At 42.9% G+C, this 19,862-nt stretch overlaps 1 protein-coding gene across 1 annotated transcript in view; it reads right to left on the bottom strand.

The window, feature by feature from the left end:
* LOC124041255 (phosphatidylcholine:ceramide cholinephosphotransferase 1-like) overlaps window positions 1-18,761 on the bottom strand; it is a 54,600-nt gene extending 35,839 nt beyond the window's left edge. The window contains exon 1 of the mRNA XM_046358628.1: window positions 18,503-18,761. The gene's annotated coding sequence lies outside the window, so the exon portion shown is untranslated. The remainder of the gene's footprint in view (window positions 1-18,502) is intronic.
* Between the last annotated feature and the right edge of the window lie 1,101 nt (window positions 18,762-19,862).

Below are 19,862 nucleotides of genomic sequence, written 5' to 3'. Positions count from 1 at the left end.
ATTGTAGGATTTTTTATGAATTTATTTGCAAATTATGGTGGAAAATAAATATTTGGTCAATAACAAAAGTTTCTCAATACTTTGTTACATATCCTTTGTTGGCAATGACAGAGGTCAAACGTTTTCTGTAAGTCTTCACAAGGTTTTCACACACTGTTGCTGGTATTTTGGCCCATTCCTCCATGCAGATCTCCTCCAGAGCAGTGATGTTTTGGGGCTGTTGCTGGGCAACACGGACTTTCAACTCCCTCCAAAGATTTTCTATGGGGTTGAGATCTGGAGACTGGCTAGGCCACTCCAGGACCTTGAAATGCTTCTTACGAAGCCACTCCTGTGTTGCCCGGGCGGTGTGTTTGGGATCATTGTCATGCTGAAAGACCCAGCCACATTTCATCTTCAATGCCCTTGCTGATGGAAGGAGGTTTTCACTCAAAATCTCACGATACATGGCCCCATTAATTCTTTCCTTTAAACGGATCAGTCGTCCTGGTCCCTTTGCAGAATAACAGCCCCAAAGCATGATGTTTCCACCCCTATGCTTCACAGTAGGTATGGTGTTCTTTGGATGCAACTCAGCATTCTCTGTCCTCCAAACATGACGAGTTGAGTTTTTACCAAAAAGTAATATTTTGGTTTCATCTGACCATATGACATTCTCCCAATCCTCTTCTGAATCATCCAAATGCAGGGGGACACGTCTGGCACTGCTGGATTTGAGTCCCTGGTGGCGTAGTGTGTTACTGATGGTAGGCTTTGTTATTTTCGTCCCAGTTCTCTGCAGGTCATTCACTAGGTCCCCCAGTGTGGTTCTGGGATTTTTGCTCACCGTTTTTGTGATCATTTTGACCCCACAGGGTGAGATCTTGCGTGGGGCCCCAGATCGAGGGAGATTATCAGTGGTCGTGTATGTCTTCCATTTCCTAATAATTGCTCCCACAGTTGCTTTCTTCAAACCAAGCTGCTTACCTATTGCAGATTCAGTCTTCCCAGCCTGGTGCAGGTCTACAATTTTGTTTCTGGTGTCCTTTGACAGTTCTTTGGTCTTGGCCATAGTGGAGTTTGGAGAGTGACTATTTGAGGATGTGGACAGGTGTCTTTTATACTGATAACAAGTTCAAACAGGTGCCATTAATATAGGTAACTAGTGGAGGACAGAGGAGCCTCTTAAAGTAGAAGTTACAGGTCTGTGAGAGCCAGAAATCTTGCTTGTTTGTAGGTGACCAAACACTTATTTTCCACCATAATTTGCAAATAAAATCATAAAAAATCCTACAATGTGATTTTCTAGATTTGTTTTCCTCGTTTTGTCTGTCATAGTTGAAGTGTACCGATGATGAAAATTACAGGCCTCTCATCTTTTTAAGTGGGAGAACTTGCACAATTGGTGGCTGACTAAATACTTTTTTGCCACACTGTATTACCCACTGCATTGTTTGATAAACACGCAGATTCAGCTGTTTATATATCAATCATTATGGCGACAAAGTCAGGGAAAGCTAAATCTAAGTCTAGATATACAGATGTACACACAATTTTAGAATAAATTGATTGGGAAAATGAGACAGTTGTAGGACGATTCATTTAGCGATTGTGGAGGAATATTTTGAATGGGAGAGGACATCGTTTTGAGGGTCTTCCAAATATTGAAAGTGTGTAAATAGTTTGCCATGTTATTTTGTAAATATGTATATATTTTATCATATATTTTTCAATCAATAATAATTTTTCCCCCCATTTGCTTTTCTCAAATTCTTTTTTTGTGGGGTGGGAATACCATTTTGGTATTTTGTATATAGTTATTTGTTCCAAAATGTATAACTTCACCAATTTGGCCACTGGGGTACATTTGGGCTACTTGTGTGGGACACCTGGGTGACTTCATGATAAATGTCATGTGGCACACTCATTTTGGAAGTTATTATTCTGAAACGTTGAAAAGTACTGTTGCCCTCTTATACTTTTCACTGAAATTGTCCCCATCATCTTCTCTGAATGTTTGTTTTATCTTGTTCGTTTTAAAGATAAAACAATGAAAAAAACACATGATTTTAAATTTTGTATCTAAACCAGATCTATTGTGTTATATTCTCCTACATTCAATTCACATGTACACAAACTTTGAGTGTTTTCTTTCAAATGGCACCAAGAATATGCATATCCTTGGTTCTGTGCCTGAGCTACAGGCTGTTAGATTTGGGTATGTCTTCAGGCGGAAATTGCACAAAGTAGGGGGGAGCTCTAAGAGGTTTTAAGCTTCTCTAGTGTCCGTGAGTTATTTACTCAGCAAAATAAGAACATAACTAATTCACACACACACAAAATGGTTTGGTTGTTATGAATGCACTGATCTAAGTTAGACACGTGGCATTTCAGCAACAAAGAAAAATGACTTAATATCAGAGTTGTGACTGTTGTTCACACACGTATCTGCCCTCTCATTGGCTAGAATGATTCCACCGGATCCTCCCGCCTGCCTTCCATCTTTGAGGACTTTTATTTCCATTTTTAGTGTGGTCACTCAAATATCTTTTAATTTTTAATAGATCATTTTTGGTAAAGCCTCATAATGAAGAGGGGGAGCAATTTGGACTGCATTGAGCATTCTCCGGGTGATAAACATTTGGAGTGTCTATGCAATTAGGCTATAGGTCTAGATGGAATAGGAGAGAATAGCTGTACCTCTCTTTCGTATCGTCTGAGATTCCCAAAGATTGGAAAGCTGCCACGGTTATCCTCCTCTTCAAAAGGGGGAGACACTCTACAGTCGTGGCCAAAAGTTTTGAGAATGACACAAATATTATTTTCCACAATGTTTGCTGCTTCAGTGTCTTTAGATATTATCGTCAGATGTTACTATGGAATACTGAAGTATCATTACAAGCATTTCATATGTGTCAAAGGCTTTTATTGACAATTACATGTTGATGCAGAGTCAATATTTGCAGCGTTGACCCTTCTTTTTCAAGACCTCTGCAATCCGCCCTGGCATGCTGTCAATTAATTTCTGGGCCACATCCTGACTGATGGCAGCCCATTCTTGCGTAATCAATGCTTGGAGTTTGTCAGAATTTCTGGGTTTTTGTTTGTCCACCCGCCTCTTGAGGATTGACCATAAATTCTCAATGGGATTAAGGTCTGGGAGGCATCCTGGCCATGGACCCAAAATATCGATGTTTTGTTCCCCAAGCCACTTAGTTATCACTTTTGCTTTATGGCAAAGTGCTCCATCTGGAAAAGGCATTGTTGGTCAGCAATCCCACATATGAATGGTCTCAGTATGCTTTACTGTTGGCATGACACAGGATTGATGGTAGCGCTCACCTTGTCCTCTCCGGACAAGCTTTTTTCCAGAAAGCCCAAACAATGGGTAAGGGGATTCACCCGAGAAAACTTCTTTACCCCAGTCCTCAGCAGACCAATCGCTGTACCTTTTGCAGAATATCAGTCTGTCCCAGATGTTTTTTCTGGAGAGAAGTGGCTTCCTTGCTGCCCTTCTTGACACCAGGCCATCCTCCAAAAAATCTTTGCCTCGCTGTGCGTGCAGATGCACTCACACTTGCCTGCTTCCATTCCTGAGTAAGCTCTGTACTGGTGGTGCCCCGATCCCGCAGCTGAATCAACTTTAGGAGATGGTCCTGGCGCTTGCTGGACTTTCTTGGGTGCCCTGAAGTCTTCACAACAATTGAACCACTCTCCTTGAAGTTCTTGATGATCTGATAAATGGTTGATTTAGGTGCAATCTTACTGGCAGCAATATCCTTGCCTGTGAAGCCCTTTTTGTGCAAAGCAATGATGATGGTACGTGTTTCCTTGCAGGTAACTATGGATGACAGAGGAAGCTTTCGAAGCTTCCAGTCTGTTATTCAAACTCAATCAGCATGACAGAGTGATCTCCAGCCTCCTCATCAACACTCACACCTGTGTTAACAAGAGAATCACTGACATGATGTCAGCTGGTCCTTTTGTGGCAGGGCTGAAATGCAGTGGAAATGTTTTTGAGGGATTCAGTTCATTTTCATGGCAAAGAGGGACTTTGCAATTAATTGCAATTCATCTGATGACTTTTCATAACATTCTGGAGTATATGCAAATTGCCATCAAACTGAGGCAGCAGACTTTGTGAAAATTAATATTTGTGTCATTCTCAAAACCTTTGGCCATGACTATAGACCCAAACTGTGAAATAACTTTATCCATCCTGCCCTGCCTTTCTAAAATCTTTGAAAGCCAAGTTAATAAACAGATCACCGACCATTTCGAATCCCACCGTACCTTCTCCACATTGCAATCTGGTTTCCGAGCTGGTCATGCGTGCACCTCAGCCAGGCACAAGGTCCTAAATTATATCATAACCGCCATCGATAAAAGACAGTACTGTGCAGCCGTCTTCATCGACCTGGCAAAAGGCTTTCGATTCTGTCAATCACCGCATTCTTAAATCGGCAGACTAAATAGCCTTGGCTTCTCAATTGATTGCCTCGCCTGGTTCACCAACTACTTCTCAGATAGAGTTCAGTGTGTCAAATCAGAGGGCCTGTTGTCCGGACCTCTGGCAGTCTCTATGGGTGTGCCACAGGGTTCAATTCTCAGGTTGACCCTTTTCTCTGTATATATCAATAATGTCGCTCTTGCTGCTGGTGATTCTCTGATCCATCTCTACGCAGACGACACAATTCTGTATACATCTGGCCCTTCTTTGGATTTGTTTACCAAATGCCCTAACAAAATAATTTATTTTGACATAAAGATGGACATTATCGAACAAAACAAACATTTATTGTGGAGCTGCGATTCCTGGTAGTGCATTCTGATGAAGATCAAAGGTAAGTGAGTATTTATAATGCTATTTATGACTAATGTGGACTACCCAATATGCCGGATATCTTTTTGGCTGCTTTGTTTTCTGAAAGGTGTACTCAGATTAGTGCATGGTTTGCTTTTTCCGTTATTTTTTTAAAAATCTGACACAGAGGTTGCATTAAGGAGAAGTATATCTCTAATTCCATGTATAACAGTTGTATTTTCATCAACATTTATAATGAGTATTTCTGTACATAGATGTGGCTCTCTGCACAATCACCGCATGTTTTAGAACTACTGAACGTAACGCGCCAATGTAAAATTAGATTTTTTTATATAAATATACACTTTAGCAAACAAAACATACATGTATTGTGTAACATGAAGTCCTATGAGTGTCATCTGATGAAGATCATCAAAGGTTAGTGATTAATTTTACCTCCATTTGTGCTTTTTGTGACTCCTCTCTTTGGCTGGAAAAATGGCTGTGTTTTTCTGTGACGATACCGTCCCACATATCCCAGAGAGGTTAAATGCTTAGTAAAACTAAGTGCATGCTCGTCAACCGATTGCTACCCGCACCCTCCCGCCCAACTAGCATCACTACTCTGGACGGTTCTGACCTAAAATATGTGAACTACAAATACCTAGGTGTCTGGTTAGACTGTAAACTCTCGTTCCAGACTCACATCTCCAATCCAAAATTAAATCTAGAATCGGCTTCCTATTTCGCAACAAAGCCTCCTTCACTCATGCCGCCAAACATACCATTGTAAAACGGACTATATCCTACCGATCCTCAACAATGTAATTTACAAAATAGCCCCCAACACTCTACTCAGCAAACTGGATGTAGTCTATCACAGTGCCATCCGCTTTATCACCAAAGCCCCATATACTACCCACCACTTCAACCTGTATGCTCTCGTTGGCTGGCCCTCACTACATATCCGTCACCAAAACCACTGGCTCCAGGTCATCTATGTCTTTGCTAGGTAAAGCCCCGCCTTATCTCAGCTCACTGGTCACCATAGAAACACCCACCCGTAGCACACGCTCCAGCAGGCATATTGCACTGGTCATCCCCAAAGCCAACACTTCCCTTGGCCGCATTTCCTTCCAGTTCTCTGCTGCCAATGACTGGAACGAATTGCAAAAATCTCAGAAGCTCGAGTCTATCTCACTCTCTAACTTTAAGCATCAGCTGTCTGAGCAGCTTACCGATCACTGTACACAGCCAATCTGTAAATAGCACACCCGACTACCTCATCCCCATATTATTACTTACCCTCTTGCTCTTTTTTTGCACCCCAGTATCTCCACTTGCACATCATCATCATCTGCACATCTACCACTCCAGTATTAATGCTAAATTGTAATTATTTTTGCCTCTAGGGCCTATTTATTGCCTACCTCCCTACATTTGCACACACTATACATAGATTTTTATTATATTTTGTGTTAATGACTGTACGTTTGTTTATGGGTAACTCTGTTGTCGCACTGCTTTGCTTTATCTTGGCCAGGTCGCAGTTGTAAATGAGAACTTGTTCTCAACTGGCCTACCTGGTTAAATAATGGTGAAATAAAAATATAAAATCAAATTGTGAGAATCGTTTTCAGAATGCAAGTCTTTGTTGTTGTGGAGTTCTTCAAAACAAAAAGCCGTACCTGTTTTTTCTATTCAACATTTATTGTTCTAGATATTTCAACTCTGTATGGCAAGCGTGAACGTCTGACTGATAATGTTTATGAGGCTGCTTTGAGCCACAGCTCGTTCTAGCTATGTTAACAACCTAAATCACATCGTTTTCATGAGACAGTGTGGTATCGAGAATCCTGACAACCAATTGAAGAATCTTGTAGTGTTTGAAATCCCCCATCTGTGATACATTGCTTAGTGTGTGCACCACTACGTTGGCAAGACGAAAAACTACAGGAAAGACTGTCGTTTAATGTGAGAGGTTCAGTGACGTTAGATATTTTAAAGTCGTGTATTGTATGCCCTGCATTAGTTTTCATTTGACACCCAATTTGACATATTCCAATGAACTTCACGTTGGTGCTCATGGGTCCTTTTACATGGAAATGCCCTAAATGTACGTACGACTCAGATCTTCAGATGTAAACATTAGATGGGATATATCCTCTTTCAACATAGATCCAAGTACTCAACATTGGAGGCGCCGACAGAGATGGCCGCTACAAGTTCCTAGGAAACTATGCAGTTTTTTTTACGTGTTATTTCTTACATTAGTACCCCAGGTCATCTTAGGTTTCATAACATACAGTCGAGAAGAACTAGGGAATATAAGATCAGCGTCATCTCACCATCAGTACGACCAAGAATATGATTTTCGCGACGCGGATCCTGTGTTCTGCCTTTCAAGCAGGACAACGGAATGGATCCTAGCTGGCGACCCAAAAAAAACGACTCTGTAAAAGAGGGAAACGAGGCGGTCTTCTGGTCAGACTCCGAAGACGGGCACATCGTGCACCACTCCCTACCTTCTCGCCAATGTCCAGTCTCTTGACAACAAGGTTGATGAAATCCGAGCAAGGGTAGCATTCCAGAGGGACATCAGAGACTGTAACGCTCTTTGCTTCATGGAAACATGGCTCACTGGAGAGACGCTATCGGAGGCGGTGCAGCCAGCGGGTTTCTCCACGCATCGCGCCGACAGAAACAAACATCTTTCTGGTAAGAAGAGGGGCGGGGGCGTATGCCTTATGGCTAACGAGACGTAGTGTGATCAAAGAAACATACAGGAACTCAAATTCTTCTGTTCACCTGATTTAGAATTCCTCACAATCAAATGTCGACCGCATTATCTACCAAGAGAATTCTCTTCGATTATAATCACAGCCGTATATATTCCCCCCCAAGCAGACACATCGATGGCTCTGAACGAACTTTATTTGACTCTTTGCAAACTGGAATCCATACATCCTGAGGCTGCATTCATTGTAGCTGGGGATTTTAACAAGGCTAATCTGAAAACAAGACTCCCTAAATTGTATCAGCATATCGATTGCGCAACCAGGGCTGGAAAAACCTTGGATCATTGTTACTCTAACTTCCGCGACGCATATAAGGCCCTGCCCCGCACTCCTTTCGGAAAAGCTGACCACGACTCCATTTTGTTGATCCCTGCCTACAGACAGAAACTAAAACAAGAAGCTCCCACGCTGAGGTCTGTCCAACGCTAGTCTGACCAAGCTGATTCCACACTCCAAGACTGCTTCCATCACGTGGACTGGAATATGTTTCGTATTGCGTCAGATAACAACATTGACGAATCCCCTGATTCGGTGTGCGAGTTCATTAGAACGTGTGTTGAAGATGTCGTTCCCATAGCAACGATTAAAACATTCCCTAACCAGAAACCATGGATTGATGGCTGCATTCGCGTGAAACTGAAAGCGTGAACCACTGCTTTTAATCAGGGCAAGGTGACTGGTAACATGACCGAATACAAACAGTGCAGCTATTCCCTCCGCAAGGCTATCAAACAAGCTAAGCGTCAGTATAGAGACAAAGTAGAATCTCAATTCAACGGCTCAGACACAAGAGGTATGAGGCATGGTCTACAGTCAATCACGGACTACAAGAAGAAAACCAGCCCAGCCACGGACCACGATGTCTTGCTCCCAGGCAGACTAAATAACTTTTTTGCCCGCTGAGGACAATACAGTGCCACTGACACGGCCTGCAACGACAACATGTGGACTCTCCTTCACTGCAGCCGAGGTGAGTAAAACATTTAAACGTGTTAACCCTCACAAGGCTGCCGGCCCAGACGGCATCCCTAGCCGCGTCCTCAGAGCATGCGCAGACCAGCTGGCTGGTGTGTTTACTGACATATTCAATCATTCCCTATCCCAGTCTGCTGTTCCCACATGCTTCAAGAGGGCCACAATTGTTCCTGTTCCCAAGAAAGCTAAGGAACTGAGCTAAACGACTACCGCCCCGTAGCACTCACTTCCATCATCATGAAGTGCTTTGAGAGACTCGTCAAGGACCATATCACCTCCACCCTACCTGACACCCTAGACCCACTCCAATTTGCTTACCGCCCAAATTAGGTCCACAGACGATGCAATCTCAACCACACTGCACACTGCCCTAACCCACCTGGACAAGAGGAATACCTATGTGAGAATGCTGTTCATCGACTACAGCTCGGCATTCAACACCATAGTACCCTCCAAGCTCGTCATCAAGCTCGAGACCCTGGGTCTCGACCCCGCCCTGTGCAACTGGGTACTGGACTTCCTGACGGGCCGCCCCCAGGTGGTGAGGGTAGGCAACAACATCTCCACCCCGCTGATCCTCAACACTGGGGCCCCCCAAGGGTGCGTTCTGAGCCCTCTCCTGTACTCCCTGTTCACCCACTACTGCGTGGCCATGCACGCCTCCAACTCAATCATCAAGTTTGCGGACGACACAACAGTGGTAGGCTTGATTACCAACAACGACGAGACGGCCTACAGGGAGGAGGTGAGGGCCCTCGGAGTGTGGTGTCAGGAAAATAACCTCACACTCAACGTCAACAAAACTAAGGAGATGATTGTGGACTTCAGGAAACAGCAGAGGGAACACCCCCCTATCCACATCGATGGAACAGTAGTGGAGAGTGTAGTAAGTTTTAAGTTCCTCGGCATACACATCACAGACAAACTGAATTGGTCCACTCACACAGACAGCATCGTGAAGAAGGCGCAGCAGTGCCTCTTCAACCTCAGAAATTCAGCTTGTCACCAAAAGCACTCACAAACTTCTACAGATGCACAATCGAGAGCATCCTGGCGGGCTATATCACCGCCTGGTACGGCAACTGCTCCGCCCACAACCGTAAGGCTCTCCTGAGGGTAGTGAGGTCTGCACAACGCATCACCGGGGGCAAACTACCTGCCCTCCAGGACACTTACACCACCCGATGTTACAGGAAGGCCATAAAGATCATCAAGGACAACAACCACCAGAGCCACTGCCTGTTCACACCGCTATCATCCAGAAGGCGAGGTCAGTACAGGTGCATCAAAGCTGGGACCGAGAGACTGAAAAACAGCTTCTATCTCAAGGCCATCAGACTGTTAAACAGCCACCACTAACATTGAGTGGCTGCTGCCAACACACTGACTCAACTGATGTAAAATATATCACTTGCCACTTTAAACAATGCTACCTAATATAATGTTACATACCCTACATTATTCATCTCATATGCATACGTATATACTGTACTCTATGTCATCTACTGCATCCTATGTAATACATGTATCACTAGCCACTTTAACTATGCCACTTTGTTTACATACTCATCTCATATGTATATACTGTACTCGATACCATCTACTGTATCTTGCCTATGCTGCTCTGTACCATCACTCATTCATATATCTTTATGTACATATTCTTTATCCCCTTACACTGTGTATAAGACAGTAGTTTTGGAATTGTTAGTTAGATTACTTGTTGGTTATTACTGCATTGTCGGAACTAGAAGCACAAGCATTCCGCTACACTCGCATTAACATCTGCTAACCATGTGTATGTGACAAATAAAATTTGATTTGATTTTCAGCATAGATCCAAGTGCACTAGAACTCCCAAGACTAGTTGCTAGCCAGGCAAACTTGGGCATATCATGTGAGTGTTGGTAGAACTTCATGCGTTTCTAATTATGCATGGAGAGGAACAGAATTAAGTCATTGCAATCATTTGGTTCAGAGTATGCATACAGACCGAGGGAGGAAGGGTTCCATTTACCTCATAGCCTACATAAGAAATAAATGTATAGGCTTTCAGTAAGCAAAGCCACAACTCCCAAAATAAGTTGATATAAAAACTCTTGTCAAAGAGCTGTGTGAAAATGTTGGTTTGCTAAAATCAAGAAGCCTTCAGTTTGAATCCAAAATACAGCAATCTTGTTTCTGCAAGCACACAAAACAGACTTGTCTTGTCTGCTTTGAACTCATCTGCTTGTCCATAGACATGCTTGGCAAAGATAATTCCTTTTCAAAGTGAACTGGCCATACTGACAACAATAAAAAAACAATTCATTGTTGTGTTCATTGACATAATGCCCTGACCCCTTACACATTCGTCATTTTATCATCCCTCAAGAGTAGGAAGTATCTTTGGTAATAATAAGTGCTTTCACAATAACAGCACCATGACCATTCCCCCTTTTTGAAACCAAATCTCACATTTTCATTCTAGCCTCTCCCTTTCTCTGGACAATTGCAAACAGTTTGGAAGTCCTCAGGGCTGCTTTCTATTGTTGATTTTATTTTCATACTTCAGAGGTTGCCTGGCAGCATTCATAGCCTGCTATATGCTCTTCAAAAGCATGTGTAAAAATAACTGTGTTGATGTTTACTTCTCTCTCCCCAAGGTGGAGGACCATTTAGAGAAGCTTCATGGTAACTAATAGTAAATCAGGTCACACACTCTCTGCCTGAACTTACATGCCTCATGTCCTCTCTACATTCAAACCATGAAAAGAATCGGCCAAATCAGTTCAAATCAGGATTATACTGGACCTTACATTGAGCAAACAAAAAATACTGTGGCAACTTGCAAGTCAAAGAATTGTGAGATATACAGCTGAAGTCAGAAGATTACATACATTTAGAGTTATTATAACCCATTTTTCAACCACTCCACAAATTCCTTGTTAACAAACTATAGTTTGGCACGTTAGTTAGGACATCTACTTCGTGCATGACACAAGTCATTTTTCCAACATTTGTTTACAGACAGATTATTTCACTTAATCACAATTCCAGTGGGTCAGAAATTTACATTGCCTTTAAAACAGCTTGGAGAAAATTGTCATGGCTTTAGAAGCTTCTGATAGGCTAATTGACATCATTTGAGTCAATTGGAGGTGTATCTGTGGATGTATTTCAAGGCCTACCTTCAAACTCAGTGTCTCTTTGCTTGACACCATGGGAAAATCAAAAGAAAATCAGCCAAGACCTCAGATAAAAAATTGTAGACATCCACAAGTCTGATTCATCCTTGGAGGGGAAAAAATATATATAACCGTTTGGCCATAATGACCATCATTATGTTTGGAGGAAAAAGGGGGAGGCTTGCATGCCGAAAAACACCATCCCAACCGTGAAGCACGGGGGTGGGGGGGGGCACATGCTTTGCTGCAGGAGGGACTGGTGCACTTCACAAAATAGATGACATCATGAGGTAAAGTATGTGGATATATTGAAGCAACATCTCAAGACATAAGTCAGGGAGTTGAATCTTGGTTGCAAATGGGTCTTCCAAATGGACAATGACCCCAAGCATGGAAAAGCATTTTAAAAATCTGACTTGTTGCCTGGATTCACAACGAGTGTAGCTTTAATTCAATACCCTGCATGTGTATTTTAATGAACGTTTGAGTTTTAACTAGTACTATTAGCATTTAGCGTAGCACATTTGCATTTCCAGATGTCTAGATGGGACGCCTGCGTGCCAGGTAGGACCAAGAGGTTAAGGTCCTGGAGTGGCCTAGCCAGTCTCCAGACCTGAACCCAATAGAAAATCTTTGGTGGGAGCTGAAAGTCCGTATTGCCCAGTGACAGCCCCGAAACCTGAAGGATCTGGAGAAGGTCTGTATGGAGGAGTGGGCCAAAATCCCTGCTGCAGTGTGTGCAAACCTGGTCAAGAATTACAGGAAACGTATGATCTCTGTAATTGCAAACAAATGTTTCTGTACCAAATATTAAGTTCTGCTTTTCTGATGTATCAAATACTTATGTCATGCAATAAAATGTAAATTAATTACTTAAAAATCATACAATGTGATTTTCTGGATTTTTGTTTTAGATTCCATCTCTCACAGTTGAAGTGTAGCTATGATAAAAATTACAGACCTCTACGTGCTTTGTAAGTAGGAAAACCTGCAAAATCGGCAGTGTATCAAATACTTGTTCTCCCCACTGTATGCCCAGGGGGCTCTTAGACTCTGCCAGAGAGAACCAGAGGGTGCAGTGGGAAGTTTGCTCTGAGGCAAACAGGTTCACATGTGCTGTTCCATACCACTGACATATCATCTTCAATACTTGTGGGCGAAGTCTCCATTCCCCGGGGGCAGTTTCTGTTGCAACAAGAAGTCTGCCACCTCGTTCACCTTGACTGGGAAATGAATGGTTCGTAGGGAGGCCAGATGTGGTAGGGCCCATATCAAGAGTTGTTGGGCCACATGTAGGGACCCTACAGACCTCATATCACCTTGATGGTTGATGTGGAACACTGTCTATGTATTGTATGATTGAATCAGGTCATGTTTGTGCTTGAGAACCGGCAGAAAGTTATTTAGGGCTAGGTAAACTGTCTTGAAGTTCCAGCACGTTGATGTGTGCTTTCCTCCAGCAGGGGCACCACTCTCCACATACAGACCTGTTGCCACACTGCTCCCCAGGAATTGATCTGAGTAGTACAACTGTAGTCAGGCAGGCTCTATTCCTCCACGGCTGCAGAGTAGAGTAGCACACCCTTGACACCCGCATTTTGGTGTTTATGTTCCGGTTGGGGTCCAAGCAAAGGTAGTTGAACCACACTTGTAGTGAGACAGGCAGGCCTTACGGTGTCACCATGGAGGCCACCTTGAGCATGCCCATCTATTGTTGGAACATTCTTACCTTCACCAACTCATTAAACTGTAATTGTTGAGGAAGAAGAAGAATGCTGGCCACGTGTTGAGGTGTTCTACATGCCCTCGTAGTGCAGGAGTTCAGAGCCATGACAAAGGTGACAAATTGGCTTGGTATGAAGTTCCTCTTTTCATTGTTCACGGTAAGACCAGGTGTGGTGACGTGCCCTTGGCCATACCCACGCGATGAGGGGGGGGGGCGCAGATGAGCCAGTCGTGGAGATAAATAAGAATCTACCCTGTAGGTGGAGAGAGCTCAGGGCTGCACTTATGCATCTTCTGAAGATGTGAGGAGCCAGAGAGAGACTTGAAGGGTAATACCACAAACTGATATACCTGACCCTGGAAGGCAAATTTTTTATCATTTTATATGCAGAACTGGACGGAACCCTCCATCTTTCTTCGGAACCAGGAAATAGGTGAGTAAAAGCCATCTTGCTGTTCTGAAGCTTTTACTCGTGATCGAGCCCTACAATCTCCTTGTTGAGGGTGCAAACTTTCAGAGGGTCTGTGACTGAAGTCATTCTAATCCCTGAGAATGGTGGGAGCCTGTACTCTTCCGAGAGCCTGTACCCAACCAGAGCCTGTACCCTTGTGAGAGGGTCATCACCACCCATGTGTATTAGGAGTGAGATGCCAACGGCTGACCTCCGCCACTCAGTTTCTGTCCTTACGCCTGTTTGTGGGGTTATTGACCACGGCTGCATCGCCGTCGGGGGCTGGCGAGAACCTGTGTTAGGATTGGATGTAGGACCAAAGGCGTGTGTAGGGCTGGGCCGAGTGAGAATGGTGAGGTTCAAGCACGTCAGGCCTTACCCTCTGCCACAATCGGATGCCTGGTTTCTGGGCTCCACAGCGGTGTAGCCTGACTCAGTTGTTTTCTAAGTTCAATGGCCCACTCAGCCCTTTCTCATCGTCCGTCTGGAGTCATCGGACATTGGGGCATGGGCAAGACAGTTGTCCTTTGACTATTTAAAACCCGAACGGATCACTTCCCTAGATAACTGCGTCTAGGAAGGTTGTTAGCCTAGCCAACTATAAGACATGAAATTCAGATTGCCTCCCCTAGGCACCCCTCTCCCCTGGTATTACTAGCACGCTACTAGCGAGCTAGTTTACCAAACCAGCCTAGCTAACAAAGTATGTCGTCAGCTAACTTACCAACTCCCCCGAGCTGCCACTGTGTTGTCAGCTTGGTTTACCAAACAACAGCCATTCATGCGTGTTTCACATAAAGGAGCCTACGTTTAAACGTACAGTACTAGTCACAAGTTTGGACACACCTACTCATTCCAGGGTTTTTCTTCATTTTTACTATTTTCTACATTGTAGACTAATAGTGAAGATATCAACACTATGAAATAACACATATGGAATCATGTAGTAACTAAATAAAATGTAAAACAAATCAAAATACATTTTTTATTCTTCAAAGTAGCCACCCCTTACCTTGACAGCTTTGCACACTTGGCATTCTCTCAACCAACTTCACCTGGAATGCTTTTCCAACAGTCTTGAAGGAATTCCTACATATGCAGAGCACTTGTTGTTTGCTTTTCCTTCACTCGGCGGTCTAACTCATATCAAACCATCTCAATTGAGTTGAGGTCTGGTGATTGTGGAGGCCAGGTCATCTGATGCAGCACTCCGTCACTCTCCTTCTTGGTCAAATAGCCCTTATACAACCTGGAGGCATGTTGGGTCACTGTCCTGTTGAAAAACAAATGATAGTCCAACTAAGCCCAAACCAGATGGGATGGCGTATCGCTGCAGAATGCTGTGGTAGCCATGCTGGTTAAGTGTGCCTTGAATCCTAAATAAAATCACAGACAGTGTCACCAGCAAAGCACCCCCACACCATCTCCTTCATGCTTCATGGTGAGAACCACACATGCAGAAATCATCCATTCACATTATGTGTCTCACAAAGACATGGCGGTTGGAACCAAAAATCTCACATTTGGACTCATCAGACCAAGGGACAGATTTCCACCGGTCTAATGTCCATTGCTCGTGTTTCTTGGCCCAAACAAGTCTCTTCTTCTTATTGGTGTCCTTTAATGGTTTCTTTGAAGCAATACGACCATGAAGGCCTGATTCACGCAACTCATCTGAACAGTTGATGTTGACATGTGTCTGTTACTTGAACTCTGAAGAATTGAATTGGGCTGCAATTTCTGAGGCTGGTAAACTCCAATGAACTTATCCTCTGCAGCAGAAGTAACTCTGGGTCTTCCTTTCCTGTGGCGGTCCTCATGAGAGCCAGTGTCATCATAGCGCTTGATGGTTTTTGTGACGGCACAATTTTCCATATTGACTGACCTTCATGTCTTAAACTAATGATGGACTCATTTCTCTTTGCTTATTTGAGCTGTTCTTGCCATCATTTGGACTTGTTATTTAACCAAATAGGGCTATCTTCTGTATACCACCCCTACCATGTCACTGATTGGTTCCAAAGCATTGAGAAAATATAGGCACAGCTATTAATTGAAACCCATTCCAGGTGACAAGATTGTGCAAAGCAATCAGGGAAATGGGTGACTACTTTGAAGAAATCTTAAATATAAAATATATTTAGATTTGTTTAACACTTTTTTGGTTACTACATGATTCCATAAGTGTTATTTCATAGTTTGTCTTAACTATTATTCTACAATGTAGAAAATAGTACAAATAAAGAAAAACCCTGAAATGAGTAGGTGTGTCCAGACTTTTGACTGGTACTGTAGCTCTGCTGCTCTAGCCCTGTGGTCATAACTACAGTAGGCTCACCCAAAATTATTTTGCAGGTGCTGTACAACTCCCACCAGATTATTGTAGCTCTCTACCCTTACTGTGTATTGTGGTAGCTGTTGTATACAGTCTCTGGTTACTATTTTACTAGTTCATTTGATTAAATCAGTATTCCAAAATAAATATTTTATAATTTTCTTCTACCCATTCTGAGCTGAGAGAACACCAGATCAAAATGATGCTGGGCATGCATGGCTGATCTTCAAGTAGAAGATGGTAATGACCTGTGCCCCACCTCTCTAGGTGTTGACCACCTGAAGCCCTTTCTGACCCCTAACTGTGCCATCCTGCCTGTGAAGGTGAGAGAAGCGCGGCTAGCCAGAGTAGAGGGCCTTGTTTTCACAGATAATTTACCAGCGTCTGGCATTGTTCGCCAGGACCCATCTAAGGCCACAAAAAAGAGGGAAAGCCCATGAAACCGATGCCCCCCGCCCCCTTCACCTGTAAAAAAAAAAGTAAGAGTAAGATCACTCGTAAGATTGATTACTTATCTTCTGAGATAGAGAAGCTAAAAACGGCAACGCTTTTGCATTCCTTCAAGCCCCCTGAGTCGGGGCTCTCTAGCACTCCCTCCAGCATGGGGGATGCAACAAAGGACACAGATAGCCGTGAAGATGACCGGCTCTCCACTCGGGCAGCTAACCGGCACTTTAGTGACCAGGGTGATGACGCACAACATGGTGGAGGTGCTAACCAGTGTTGTTTACCCATATCGTGAACGCTAAAGATGGGTCAGAAGAGTCATTCCAAGCCTCGGATCACACAGAGTCAGAAGGAAGCTCTGCCTCACTACACGCTGTCCTGTGTGCAGCCTTAGCTAGGCTAGAGCTTGATGACCCTCAAGCCACAGCCTCTGCAGCTAACCCTTTATTTAACTAGGCAAGTCAGTTAAGAACAAATTCTTATTTACAATGATGGCCTACCGGGGAACTGTGGGTTAACTGCCTTGTTCAGGGAAGAACAACAGATTTGTACCTTGTCAGCTCAGGGATTCGATCCAACAACCAACTCGACCTGTGCAGAGCACGAGAAGCACGAGGGATATAATCCATACTTTCAACCATACTGATGGTCTGATAGGAATGAAGTAGAACCAAATAGTCAATATAAAACCTACCAGCTCTCTGAAAAGTCAGGTAAAAAAATACTGTGAATATTTTGTCTCAAATGTCGAGACATTTAAGAACAACCCACACAGATAACAGGTAGAGTAAGTTAAAATGTAATTGTATAAAACATTGTGGCTTGTAAGGAACATTTACACGATTTGGCAAGCATTAAATCAGCCTGATTAAATCAGACTAACTCAACCTTCACAGCAAGGTAACAAACTGAGTCAAATTGACAAGACTGCAACACAGACAATTGCAGGTAGCTAGATCAAGTATGGTGTAACCAGTGGTGGGAAAAGTACCCAATTGTCATTCCCTATATTAAACAAACCAGATGGCACCATTTTCTCGTTTTTTCATTTACGGTTTGCCAGGGGCACACTCATAATTTACAAACAATGCATTTGTGTTTAGTCAGTCCACCAGATCAGAGAGTGACCATGGAAGTTTTCTTGATATGCTCGTGAATTGGTTAATTTTCCTGTCCTGCTGAGCATTCAAATTGTAACAAGTAAGTTTGGGTGTCAGGGAAAACGTATGGATTAAAAAGCACATTATTTTCTTTAGGAGTGTAGTTAAGTAAATTGTCAAAAATATAAATAGCGAAGTACAGACTTAAAGTATTTTTACTTAAGTACTTTACCCCACTGAGTAACAGAGTTTATGGTGTCAATTTATTTCCTCCAGTCATTGCATGTGTGGCTTAAACTAAAGCTGCTAAAAATAGCAAGTTATAGTTTGCTAAAACAAGCTGGCTTTCTTTAGCCTGTTAGCTACCAGATATTACATGGAAATGACAGCCAGCAACAGCTTCCAGTTTAGTCAGAGTTCATTCGCTAAAAGGGCCACAGATTCTTCATTTGACCGAACAGTTGGTGCGTTTGACATCGCGAGCTAGCTAGCTAACTGACAATATCAAGTTAAAGAGATTAAACAGGGGTGTTAGCTAGCTCGAATAACATGTTAGTTAGCTAGTCAGGCAATGCAACAAATCTAGTTAAATAGCTAGCTAGATAAAGAGACAAATTGCAAGCATGACAACTGATACAAAATATATGGTGTAGCCCGATAATGTATAAATTGTGGTTTCTTGTACTTGCTACTTTGTAACGTCAGCTAGTTGACACTTACCGCATATAACATCACATTGGCGACTTGTAGCTATCAGAGGAATTTGGCGTAGCTATCCGGCGTACATTCTTACATGAAAAATATTCTTAATTTCAAAATAAATCGTTTTAGGTTCCCTTATATTCCGATGGGTAGACGATATAAATGCAACACCGTTGAACGTAACGTTAGCCGGGATGGTTTGGGGTTGTTTTCGTGGGTAGGTGGTTTTGACCTATGTGAAGCTAGCTACAATAACGACTAGCCACAATAGTGGACTTTGCGGTTCGACTTCAAAATAAAAAAAAATCCTCACTGAAAGTGATGCAAACGGATACAAATAGCGGAATCATGACATAATTGAACTAGATCATGCTGAACAAGTTTGGAATATTAACAAATGACAATAATTAGTTAATTTGACCTCCGAAAAATAGAATCTGTATGAAATCGCACTGTGGATCTATTGATTTAAGAATTGCATTGGGGGCATACTTATATTTCACGTACTTATGGATTGTGGATTCATGAAATGGGTTATCATTCTACTCAGTGACACCCACAGAACACAACTGCGAAGAGTTTACACGCATATTAGTGTAACAGTTGTTAAAGTACTATGTGAAGTTACGAAGTACTAACGCAGTTACAGCGGTGCAGTATAGCACAGGTTACATTAGCATTGTAGCTCTTATTGCGGGACTTTAACAGTGGGAATTCACCTCACTATTCAGCCTATCGTACATATTGACATTCATATGTGACTGTGCAGCCTTACCCCATTTTATGGATACACAATCCATAGGTATCAGCCTACTCAGGGACAGAGGTTTGACTGATACCTCAGAGCATCACTGGGGCGAGCTCACTGCCACTCAGGACCCCTATAACGGGCAGTATCAAGAGGAAGGCCCTACAAATTTGAGCCCGGCCGATATTAGCCTTATATGGATGTATTTGTATTGGCATTTAATCTACCGATAAGGACCGATATAAAATGTGAAGAAACGCTAGGGGAAAAAGCCGTTCTTCATAGAATTTGACTTTATTGTTGCATTTTATTATTTGTCCTGAAGAGGGCACTCTTTGCATGGCTATAAGCCTATCTTGCCTTGGCGGTCAACAGCAAAACTGGACACGATAATCACAGATAGTTCACTAAATCTGAGGCATGAGAGGAGGCCCATTGGCCGGCAGTGGGAGAAGATGGAACGAGATGGATTTTGGCCGGCATTCTGCACATGTTGTCACTCAGTACAGTTTTCTGTTCCCAAAACTAAAATATGTTGCGAACAAGGTAGACAAAGGTTTGTAGACTTTATCTTTTGCCAAAGTCAAATAAAAAAAATGCGTTGTTTAGGAGTGTAAAGATGAATTGAGT

Source organism: Oncorhynchus gorbuscha, linkage group LG08, assembly GCF_021184085.1.
Source record: "Oncorhynchus gorbuscha isolate QuinsamMale2020 ecotype Even-year linkage group LG08, OgorEven_v1.0, whole genome shotgun sequence".
Classification (NCBI taxonomy): Eukaryota; Metazoa; Chordata; class Actinopteri; order Salmoniformes; family Salmonidae; genus Oncorhynchus; species Oncorhynchus gorbuscha.
This window is presented reverse-complemented; position numbering and strand designations above follow the sequence as displayed.